At 39.6% G+C, this 11,316-nt stretch overlaps 1 pseudogene; it reads right to left on the reverse strand.

Moving 5' to 3' along the window:
* Positions 1 to 516: 516 nt before the first annotated feature.
* LOC129045917 (10 kDa heat shock protein, mitochondrial-like) lies at positions 517 to 1,417 on the reverse strand (annotated as a pseudogene).
* Positions 1,418 to 11,316: the final 9,899 nt, after the last annotated feature.

The raw sequence follows: 11,316 nt of genomic DNA on the forward strand, positions 1-11,316 counted from the left end.
GCCATACCCTTAAGGAGCTCACAGTCTCGTGGAAGAAAGACACAAACATATGGATTATGTGTTAGCATCCCATTGCTGGACACCACAAACAGTGACTTCACACAACACAAATTTACTACCTTACAGTTCTGGAGGTCAGACATCCAAGATGGGTTTCAGTGGGCTAAAATTAACTAATAAATTCTTAGATATGTCATAGCTGTAGGGGGTATTAAAATGGAAACTTCTATTGAGACCTAATACTCCAGAGTGGAGGGTTAGAGTCCCAGGGAGGACCTGCGCTAAAGGTAGGAGAAATCATTTGACTTTTAGAATGTTGTTTCATGAACTGCCCCGTCCACAGAGGATGAGGAGAGACCGCTACAGATTGGCAGGTGGTGGGGGGTTTTTGGTTTGTTTTTTGGATGTTACTAGCTTATTATAAAAGAGAGACATGGATATATTCACGGGATGACCGATTTCAGAATTCGGTGGAAGGGGCAGCTTCATGGGATGCCATCTCAATAGTGACTTACTTCAGTCTCCATACTTTGCAAGAGTATCACCCCTTCTAAGTAAGAAATGATCCTGGCCATCTAGAACTACTTTGGTGCCTCCCTATTCTGGGAGGATGATACCCGACTTTCACGCGAACCAGCGGAATCCATCCACCCTTTCCTTCGGAGCCCAATCCGACAGCTACTACCGTTGCCTGCAATGCTTTTCCCTGAGATTTTTCTGGAAGCATAACGCCTCTTGGTTGATATTTCGGCTACACCCCTTTCAGCTAAAACTCAGTCGAGGAGGGGACGAAATTTTCTAAATGCCTGTCTTGCTAGCAGTGTGTAGCCTGTTCTCAGACACTGGGATGGTCGGTGGCAGGTTTAATAAGCCGAGAAATTTACTTTTCAGGTTTGACTCATGAGTGTAAGAATCTTAAAAGTGGCTAGAGAGGCCTTACCTGGATTCAGTGCTCGTATGCAGTCCCTCAGGCTGAACAACACATGAGCTTGGCAGGTTTTGCTCCTGGGCAGCTTCCTGAGCGGGGAAGGTGAGCAGAGCACACAGTCCGAGGACACAGAGGAGGTGAGGAGCCTCTGGGTGCTGGGTCCAGCTTGGGTCCGGCTTGCAGGTCAACTAAGGGGTCATGTCCTCTCGGTGACTGCCTCCAACACACATCTCAAAGCTCTAAAAAGGTCAGAGATTGTGGATTTCAGGGTGAGCTTTTGGAGAAATGTATTACCACATTGTGAATCCCACCTCTTCTTTTCCTTCCCCATTCTCCCTCTCCCCAGGAACAGGGATGCACCTGCTTGCCCCTCAGTTCAGGCCAAAAGGGTGACTTGGAGAGCATAATGCATATACCCTGCACTTTAGGAATCAGCGACCTGGTGTCTGACTCCACCTGCAAAGCTAAGGATCTAGGAATGCCCTGCATGGCCGCTTTCTAGGCTTGGAAAGAAGTGGGCTACATGGGGCCCGGGAGAGACAGTCACTACATGCTTGTCTTTCATCTGGAGGACCGCCTGGAAGACCAAGAACCATCAGCGAGAAGAGGCCGGAGGTATCACCAAATAACTTGGAGCTGCAGAGGTAAGTGAGCATCTGGAATAGAGATGCGTGTCCCCTGTCCAAAGAGCTACGGATAGGCTTCTCCAAAGAATCCCACAAGACAGTCAGTTTTCAGAATAATCAAGTCTAGAAAACACTAGTAATACAACAGGACAAGTAGTAAGAACTTGCTCCCCTTTTATCTTCTGTGGTCCCAACTCAGTGAACCAGAAACCAAAGTTCGAGAACTCGAAGAGAAAGGGTAGAAGCACCCAGAGAGAGAGTGTGAGCCAACATACTCCCTTTCCTAATGCAAGCTTCTGATCTCAGGCTGGTTGGATACAGGCTCCAGTGGGGAAGGTGCAGAAACTTTAATTTTAAATCCAGATTGAATTGTGATCCTTCTTGGTGAAGTCAGGGGATTTTCCTGAGTTTTCATGCAGATGGGAATAATTAGCACCATATGGCAGATTTATAAAAGCAGTAACAAATAAAATGGGCTTGTTCCACGTACACATCACTATTCAGGGTCATGGCCTTAGAAGTCTGGGCTGGAAGCCTGAGATGCTTGATCACCCAGGCCTCATCCTTGACCCACACCACACACATAACCTCCAGGTAATGCCGCACACATAAGGTGTGCACCTGCTGGGAAGCTCTCAGCCTCACCCAGCTTCCAGACCTCTACCATTTGCTCTTCCAAGGCCACTGACACCCATTGAGCATTACGCTTTATACTGGCTAATTTTATAGGATTTCTTAATGCGTGATTTTGACCTTCTATCATTAATAACAAATTTGAACATCCGTTCATGCATATGGTCTCTATTTATATTTAGCCTATGTGAAATTTTTTATATCTGAACTTTTCCCACTTTTTCAAATTATGTTCTGTCTTTTATTTGCTGGTTCCTAAGTACTCCTTATATATAAAGATTACTAACTCTATTATATAAGTTATAAATATGTTTCTAAATTCATTGCTTTTGGAAATTCTCTATGCTGCTTTTAGGAATGTAGACCTATTGAAACTTTTACATGGCTTAATTAATGATCTATTGTCATGATTTCTGCCTTTGGTATCATATTTAGAAAGCCTTCCTCACTCAAATATTATAAAAATATTTACCTACATTTCCTACTACCTTAATATTATTATATTTTGCATCTAAATTTTTAATTTACATGGGATTTCTTTTGGTATTTGGAATGATGCAAGTATTTAGCTTTATTGTGTTCCAAATATTTAGTCAATTATTCTGATGTCATTGGGGAAAAATTCCTTGTCCACACACCTTAAACAAGGTTTTATTGTGTTACAAAGTCTTGACATTTAGGGGCGCCTGGGTGGCTCAGGTTGTTGGGTGTCTGCCTTCGGCTCAGGTCATGATCCCAGGGTCCTGGGATCGAGCCCCACATCTGGCTCCTGGCTCGGCGGGGAGCCTGCTTCGTCCCTCTCCCTCTGCCTCTCCCCCTACTCATGCTCTCTCTCTCTCTGTATCTCTGTGTCTCAAATGAATAAATTAAAAAAAAAAGTCTTGACATTTAGATGCATTTCATAGTGAAAATTTTCGTTGTATTCTATACTTTTGCATAGCTAGAATGAACCCATGGTGATGTATTATATTTGCTAATTTTTTATTTAACTTTGATGTATCACAATTTATAAGTAAGCATGGTCTGTAGTTGCCTTTAACTTTTTTTGATTTTTTTTTCAATGAGGGTTATTCTAATCAGATGCATTAGAAATATCTTCTTGATGCTCTGTAATAGTTTCGATAGCCCAAGAATTGTCTGTTCTTTCATAATTTGTTAGAACTGTAATCTATAACTCCTTAAGTATGATGCCTTTTTCACGAAGGGATTTTTATTGCCTTTTAAATTTTTTCTAAGATCTATTTAGGTTTTCTATTGTTTCTAGAGTTCATGTTAATCATTTATATTTCACAATAAAATTTCCATTTCATCCAAAAGCATCCATAAAGCTAATATATGTTATGAATCTCTAAGAGTATAACATAAAGGGTTCTTAAACGTTTCTGGCTGGGAATCTTTTGTTGTTGTTTAACTAATTTTTTGTAGGACTATTGTTCTAAGTTATACACTTTGGAAAATGCTAACACCATGTCTTAGAACATTCCCTTAAATTTGTTTTTAAATTCTCTCTGCACAAAGAATTGTATTCCCTTTCTTATTCTGAATCTTGTATATTGCTTTTCCTCTATTTTATACAATTATTTTTACTCAAAGAAATAGCTTTTGAATATGTGTGTTCATTCTTCTGTTTTTCAACTCTTTAAAAAAATTTTTTCTCCCTTAAGGGAAAGGGTAAAAGAAATTGAAATCAGGAATTCACCAGGAATTTGTTTCAGAAAACGTAACTGGATGTACTTTTAAGTATTTAAACTGAATGAAATAAAAGGAAGCTAGAAGAATGAACAGGTATACAACATAAAGGTTTTAGTTACGAATATTGTGAAATGATTGTCATAGTAAGTTCAGGTAATATCCATCATCTCATACAGGTACAATAAAAAGAAATGGAAAAAAAAGAAAAAAAAATGTCTTTCCTTGTAATGAGAACTCTTGGATTCATTCTCTTAACAACTTTCCAATAAGTAATACAGCAACAATAACTATAGTTATCATGCTGTACCTTACATCCCTAGTTCTTATTTACCTTTTAAGTGGAAGTTATCATTGGAACACCTTCTCTCAATTCCCTCTGGCCCTACCTCCCAGCCTCTGGTATCCACAAATCTGATCTCTTTTTCCATGAGCCTGTATTTTTTCCCCTTAGACTCTACATATAAGTGAGATCATACAGTATTTGTCTTTCTCTGTCCGACTTATTTCACTGAGCATAATGCCCTCAAGGTCCACCCATGTTGTTGTAAATGGCATGATTTATCTTTCCTTCTTAGGATTACTTTGGCTATTTGGGGTCTTTTGTGGTTCCATATAAATTTTAAGATTTTTTCTCTACTTCTAAAAAAATGCCATTGGAATCTGGATAGGGATTGCATCGAACCTATAGATAGCTTTTGCCTGTATTGACATTTTAACAATATTATTTCTTCCAATCCATGAACCTGGGATACTTTTTCATTTATTTGTGTCTTCTTTGATTTCTTTTATCATTGTCTTATAGTTTTCAGAATAGAGATCTTTTACTTACTTGGTTAGATTGATTCCTAAGTATTTTATTGTTTTTGATGTTATTTTAGAGGACATTGATTTTATTTTTATTTATTTTTCAGATAATTCATTGTTAATGAACAGAATGCTATTGATTTTTGTATGTTAATTTTGTATCCTGCAACTTTACTGAATTTGTTGATTAGATCTAACAGTTTTTTGGTTGAGTCTTGGGATTTTATATATTAAAAACACGCCATCTGCAAATACAAACAACTATACTTCTTCCTTTTTAATTCCAATGCCTTTTATTTTTTTTCTTGTCTGATTGCTCTGGTTAGGACTTCCACTACTATGTTGAATAGAAGTGGTGAAAGTAGGCATCCTTGTCTTTTTTGTGATCTTAGAGGAAAAGCTTTCAACCTTTCTCCATTGAGAATGGTGTTAGCTATGGGCCTATTACATATGGTCTTTATTATGTTGAGATATGTTCCTTCTATACCTGATTTGTTAAGTGATTTTATTGTGAATGGTTGTTGAATTTTGTCAGATGTTTTTTCTGCATCTATTGAGATGATCATAGGTTAATGTGGTATTATCACATTGATTGATTTGTGTATATTGAACCATCCTTACATCCCAGGAATAAATTCCACTTGATCATGGTGAATGATCCTTTTAATGTGCTGCTGAATTCAGTTTTCTAATGCATGGTTGAGAATATTTGCTTCTATATTCATCTAGAATATTGGCCTATAGTTTTCTTTGGTAATAATGTCCTTTTCTGGCTTTGGTATTAGGGCAATGCTAGCCTCCTTTAAAAATATTAATTCTCAAGTTGTTTATAAAGATAAGCACCATACACAACTAGTCTGTAGATAAAATATTTTGAGTGGAAGAGAAATTCTTTTCTCTTTTTGCCTCTTTCCATTTTGTAAAATGGATAGACTTGATCCTATCTGTACATATAGCTTATTGGATAATAACACAAACAGATAAACATTGACTTAGAAACCCCATTTGCCCTGAATTATAATTTTTTCTGTATTTCAAAACATATGGACTGTCTACAAATGGCCATTTGGACTATGAGACCTATAACAAAATATTAAATATTTACATAATAAGATAATTCAGGCATTAAATGTCTTGGTAAGGGGTAAAATGTCTCATTATTTGTCCCCCATCAGCTAGTTCTCTAAAAATTTATAACTTCTCTGAATTGTTTCCTCACCTGTAAAATGGACATTATAATATCTACTGAGCAGGGTTTAGGTGACAATTTGAGTTAAGGGCTTGGTCTCAGGACCCTTTCCCAGTAGCTATGGCCTTTTAAGGCCCCTACAACATTTTAAAAAGAGGTCTTTGGGGCTTGCAGAATCTTAGGTGATTTCACTTCATGATATACCAAACTATGCAAGTGCTTTAACCCATAGATATATCTGAATTGTGAAGCAAATTCCTCCAAAGATCTTGTGGTCTAAACCTTGTGATTTAACTCATGTGGCTATATTATAATAAACTATATTTCGTTGATTTCAAAATGCTTTTTTTTTTTACATTTTCATATCTCATTACTTGGAATGCTTCTTACAATCAATGTCTTATAAGTATGGCTGATGTTGTGTTTCTTTCCTAGGAGTACATAATATGATGAAAGTTACATTTTACAAATGAGGACATCTTAGATTCAACAAAATAGTGTAAGATCTTCAGCCTTTTCAAATTTAACACCCCCTCCCTGGGAAAACCCACATGCCTTAATGAATTACTACAATCATTAACAGAGGGAGTGAATTTTGATCTTTGTTTTGTCCATGGGCCTTGTTTCCCTGTGACTCATAATCTCCAATACACTCCAGCCAACAAGATACCAGGTGCCTATCCACCCAGACACATACAAAAGGTCTTCAGCACACACCTTTGGAGGAAGACATACCCTAAAATAAAAATCTTGAATCTCACAGATAGCCTAGGTCCCTACCAACCCATAAAAATGCAAACCCCAGGGGATAGTACACAAAGGCAATAAACCAAAACAATACGTCAGTCCAACATTACACAAATACCAAGGCATATAATCTCATTGATGAAACAATGCCAGATTCCTGGCTCAGATTTAAAGTCACAGATTTTTTTTTTTTAAGACAATGTTTTTAGCTCGGTTTTAGGTTCACAGCAAAATTGAGAGGAAGGGACAGAGATTCGCCACTTATCACCTGTCTCCACAGGTGCATAGCTTCCACATCATCATTATTCCCTGACCAGAGTGGTCCATTTGTTACAACTGGTGAACCTACTTTGACACATCATCATCACCACAAGTCCACCATTTATATTAAGGTTCAGTCTTGTAAATTGTTGTGAATTCTAGCAGTTTCAACAAATGTATAGTGACATGTATACAGTATAGTACCAGTCTAGTACAATACAGAGTATTTTCATTGCCCTCAAAACACTCTGAAGCCACAGATTTTAAAAAGTGTTCACACTGGGGACCCAGCTCCAGTCCACTGTGAATGTTGCTTTCCCTTTAAGACTTCTCTAATCCCCTAGCCCCTAGAACACAGTTGCTGGATACACATACTCACTACCAGGATGAGCCTATAGCTTGAGTCAAGCAGGGATTACTCTCTTCTTTCCCTTGCTCTGTCCTAACACCCTGGAGCTTTTAGAAATCATGATGAAAGAGGAAGGAAGTGTTCTTGAAAGAACACCTACCCCTCCAGCAGGAGGCAGGAAGGAGAAGCAACAAAGCAAGATGGGCCCCAACCCTTCTGCAAAGGGAAAGTAGCTTTGCCCTATTATTTTGTGATCTAGACGTTGGGAAATAAGTTTAAAGAAGATCCCAAAAGCACAAATATGAATGGAAAAGTAAATATGTAAACAGAGTTGGATTTCTGTTCACTGAGTCAAGTCATAGATGAATGGAATAGAGAAATGACGGATTGACAGAGATGTTTACAACAGTACAACTAGCAAAACAGATAGAGAAATAAATGGGTACTTCCAGTACTGTGGATGGGAACACACAGCCTATTCTAGAACAATCTGACAGCACATAGTAAAATTGAGCAAACTGTATGACCTATCACCAAAGATCTCATCTCTAGAAATACATCTCAAAGAAATTCTCACACATTCCATAACGGGGGGTGTAAATGCTGATGTTTTTAACGGTGGGGATTTTGAGGAAATAAAATTACATGTCTGACTCGGGGAGGGGGGACAGGATACTTAAAAAACAGATATTGTGGAATTCCATGGAACAGTAATTAAAAGCAAACCATATGTACAGATGGGAACATGCTGTGTTCTCAAAAGCAGGGCTGACTTGATCGGTATGTCACATATGCAAAGCATAGGGCCCCGTGCTTGGAATGTTCTCACATGTACTCCTCTGCTGCCTACATATTGAAATTCTTCATCGTTTTTAAACATGGCATCCCGTATTGTCATTTTGCTCTGGCTCTCGCATATTAGGCAGTCAGTCCTGTGCATAAGCGTAGCATAGAGAAAGGTAAAAATGGGATGAGATTTATTATGAAATACCATATGGAAAAGTTGTGTACTATATTCTCTACAATGATATGTTAGAATGACAGGTTAGGGTAGAATGGAGGTCAAGTGTGTGGGAATGGGGATCAGAGACAAAGGTTAAAGTTAAATAAGAATAAACAAAACCACAAAGGGCCCTTATATGGATGAATAACTCATTCACTGTAAGTCTCCAAACAACAATGATTTGGATATTCTTTGGATGAAGGGTGCCCTGCAGAAAACTCTTGGTAAAGTAGTTTAATATCAACTAGGCTTCACCTTCCCACTTCTTTTTGCCTAAGGGTATCTCATTTTCTAGCATAGACTAGATTCCAGTTGTTTCTATATTGCCAACACATGAACCGTCTTTCTGGTGGGTTTTGTTTTTCTTCTCAAGACTCAAAACAGCATGCTGGTGAGGCATACTACTTTGTAAATGGAACTGCCTATTAAAAACATAGGGATATAAAACTTTTGTAATAAAACAAATCAATCTGTAAAACATTTTAATTAACTGCCAAAACTATTACAGTAACAGAAGCAAAACCAATGCTGACTACAAATTTGAATCAAATAGAATCCGAGTGCTTTACTCACTGACGCAATCCAAAGAGACTTGAAGGTATTGAAATCAGCCTCTTGCCACACAGTCTTGACTGCCCAACTAAAATGCCAGGTCTGCTGTTGTGTTTGGGTTGGTTTTTTTTTTAAGATTTATTTATTTATTTGAGAGAGAGAGAGAGCACAAGCAGAGGGAGGGGCAGAGGGAGAGAGAGAATTTCAAGCAGACTCCCCATTGAGCGCAGAGCCTGACGCAGGGCTCCATCGCACCACCCTGAGACCACGACCTGAGCCAAAGTCACAAGTGGGCTGCTTAACCGACAGAACCACCCAGACACCCTGCACGTTGTGTTGTGAGTGACTTTGCAACCATCCCTTGTGCTCTGAGTGGCCACAGAGATGCCTGAACTGATGGGGAGAATTCAGGAGCTAATTCAGGAATACTCTTACTCTTCTTCAGCTGACTTTTACGCATGTAAAATGTTAGTGTTTGCATCGTTTTAGAAGTTTGCTTGGTTTAATGTCGTCAAGTTGGATCTGCAGCCTCACAATTGTGAAAACAGAAAGCAGGACTCCATGCAGGTCTAATATCCCGTATAGGTTACATACCACAGCCCTCCCAGTGCAGACACAGGAACTGCTCATCCAGTAGGAAAAGACACTGGTTGGAGAGAGCAAAAGCCCCTGGTTCTGCCTTTAGCTGGCTGGAGATCTTGAATGAGACACTGTGTTTCTAGGCTTCCGTTGAAAGACTTGGATATACTTTCTCTGTTTCCTGCCCGTCTGATTTTCAATTTACCTAAGAAGGTAGAGGAGATTTAGGAAAGCCAAGGCAGAAATTGGGAATAAATAGCACTCTGCGTGTTGTAACTGATGGTGCAGGGGGCCGAGGCATTTTATGGAGATGCTTGTATGACTGGGTCGTGGCATCCATCCTTGGGTGGAATTATCTTCTGGATGGAGAGTCTATGTTCTGCTGAGAAGCTTCCAATCCACCTGACCCTTGAGGCACAGAACCCGGGGACCGGCTTGGCAGGAGCGAGGTTTTAGATCATTAACACTTCTTTTTTCCTCCCTAAGAACTCGCCTGACAAGGTTGCCTGGGCGGCCTCTGTCATATTTGAAGCCATGATTAATCTGCCTCGAGTTGAGAAGTTTCTGGTTGCAACATCTCCCGGGCTGTCTGGAACAGAGCATGCTCTCCTGGCAACTGCTTCTGGAAGGAGCTGGAATCGATCTGAAGCTCCCAGGGCTTGAGGACAGCACACCCCCCCCTTCCCAGAGACTTCAGGGATCAGGTAATAACTATTGATCTATTTGCAGAGCCTGGGTCCTGGTATTTCAATGAGACTTGGGAAATACTTGGAGGCACAGAAACTTTACATGTTGGTGAGGAAAGCTGTATGTGGTTCGACCTCGTTAAGCAAGAGATAGTGAGAGTATAACGTGACCACCGAGAAGATAGAGTGCAGAGTTTTCCTTAGAGAATGTCAGAGCGAGTTTCAGAATGCTGTAGCATTTAGAAAGCATATTTGAGTCTCCTCGAGAGGAGGTATTGTTAAGTCCACACCTGGGAAAGGCAGGTGGCAGAGTTCATGGATTTAAGAGACCAATCTCTTAGATGGTGCCTCTAGGGGTTTGGGAAAGAATGCTTGGATATGTTTTTAAAACTTTTTGGAATTTTCAAAAAGCCTTTTATTGTCTCATTCCAACGGCTTTGAGCATGAATATTCCTTCTTATGAGCAGGCTCATCTGCGGGAAAATGTGGGGCCAAGTGATTGCCCTGCATTGCTGTACTAAGTGACATTCCTGCTTATGGAAATTATGAACGTTCTTCCAAAATTTTGTGAGGACATGTCATTCTCCTTTTCTGTTGCTTTGTAATGAGTAGCTGCACTGGGTCGGGAGTGAAAGAGTGCTTCCTTTGAATATGGATTGAGTCAGGTGCCCCTCCAGCCCTCATAATTTCAGACCTGCATGAACTCCTGGGACATGAGGATGGGCCAGCCTCATGGATTCAGATCTCCCTGGGAGACGAAATGACTGTCCTCTCAGTCTACATGTCAAAGCCAAACATTTATTTTCTTGCTCTTACAATATACTTATATTTTATTCTCTGTTTTCAGAAACAAGAAAGTTGTTTCCAGACTTTCATGTTTGGAAAAAGGAGTCATTTTACTCAAATACAACTAACTTCAGTGTTCCTTTACTGACCTGTTCTATGTCTCCTTTACTTTGTAAAAGAAACTGAGGGATCAAGTATCTCCTCCACAGCTCCTCCTTTGTTATCTGTTTTACTTTGTTTAAATTTTGAAGCAATAGTCTTCCAGAGTTCAAGGGCTTTGTCCTCAACCTAGGACAATATTTTTTTACGAAGAGCCATGAAAATACGATGCCCTCTAGTGTTTGCTCTTTTTCCTTTCCCCCCTTGAGCATTACATTCCCCGTTCAGCATGAAAGTCTTTTCTGCTGGGGCTCCCCTGGGCTTGATGCCCAGAGCTACTGGACCCCTTACCCCATTTGAAGATCCTGCCTGTCAAATTTGA

This window comes from Mirounga angustirostris, unplaced genomic scaffold (genome assembly GCF_029215605.1).
Source record: "Mirounga angustirostris isolate CCGP_5_RB_7025 unplaced genomic scaffold, mMirAng1.0.hap1 SCAF_6, whole genome shotgun sequence".
Taxonomy (NCBI): Eukaryota; Metazoa; Chordata; class Mammalia; order Carnivora; family Phocidae; genus Mirounga; species Mirounga angustirostris.